The sequence below is a fragment of the Etheostoma spectabile genome, chromosome 23 (assembly GCF_008692095.1).
Source record: "Etheostoma spectabile isolate EspeVRDwgs_2016 chromosome 23, UIUC_Espe_1.0, whole genome shotgun sequence".
NCBI classification, from domain to species: domain Eukaryota; kingdom Metazoa; phylum Chordata; class Actinopteri; order Perciformes; family Percidae; genus Etheostoma; species Etheostoma spectabile.
Window position 1 is genome coordinate 2586118 of NC_045755.1, and position 1207 is coordinate 2587324.

At 36.9% G+C, this 1207-nt stretch overlaps 1 protein-coding gene across 1 annotated transcript in view; it reads left to right on the forward strand.

The window, feature by feature from the left end:
* Window positions 1-1207, forward strand: part of slc38a4 (solute carrier family 38 member 4) — a 55756-nt gene that overhangs the window by 1027 nt on the left and 53522 nt on the right. The window lies entirely within an intron of this gene.

Consider the following 1207-nt stretch of genomic DNA (forward strand, 5'->3'; position numbering starts at 1 on the left):
GGGGGGGGGGAAGTCAGGATTCTGAGTTTAGAGGCAGTTTAAAGGGTGCGGAAATTGCCGGAAATAATGGGGGTTCTGAGTTTAAAGTCTGATTTTATGAGAAAAAAAGTCAGAATTGTAAGTTAAAAGTCCGTTTTAGGGGCCAGAATGAATGTGGAATCCAATTTCTGAATTTCTTTTCAGAAATCTGACTTCAAACTCGGAAGCCACATTCATTCTGGCCCTGAAAACTGACATTAAACTCAGAATTCTGAATGTTGTTTCAGAAACTCAAAATTCAGAGTTTAAACTTTTGACTTTTTTCTTAGAATTCTGACTTTAAACTCGAAATACATTTTTCCCATTGGCCCTAATCCTCTTCCGTACAGGCTCAAACTGCTGCCGTGCTCTGATTGGTTGGAAATGTCCTACTAAATTGTTGAATTCTTTTTAACTTAACTTGACGGGCTACCCTCAGTATCACCACAGAAACTCGATTTTTTTCCCCCCTTTCTTTTATGTCATCCCTTTTCTCATCAAAGTTACTGTTGTTGAATGCAGCCTTCTTCTGTTTGATTCTGTAAGTAACTCAGGAATCACTTTGAGAAATCAATGGCAATAACAGGCATCAGCGATGTCTCCAAAGGTCTCTGTTTTAGGGGCTCGGAAACATAGCAAAAGATATGAATTTGTAAACCACCTGTATTAGTGTGGGTGAGGTAGTAGTAGAGCTCCAAAGATGAATTGATTGTCAACTGTCAAATTCATTGGCCACTGTTTTGATGATCGATTAATCCATTTAAGTCTTTTTTTATATAATTCTGAATGTTGAAATGTTTAAGAAAAAAATCACAGAAAGCACACAGAAAATCCCAAACAAAGAGCCTTAGTGTTGAATCTGGATTTCTAATCAATGGAGGACAGTAGAGCTGCGAAGACTCGTCAATTCGTCGTCAACTGTTAAATTAATTCGCAACTATTTGGGATAATCGGTTTGAGTTCTTTTCTATGAGGGAAAAAAAAGCAACAAAAAAATCTATGATCCAGCTTCTTAATTGTTTATGTTCTAGTTCCTTCACTCCTCTGTGACAGTAAACGGAACATCTTTGAGTTGTGGACAAAACAAGACATTTGAGGACGTCCTCTCGTCCTCAATTGTGATAAACATTTTTCACAATTATAGGACATTTTATAGAGTGAACAACTAGTCAATTATTCAAGAAAGTAA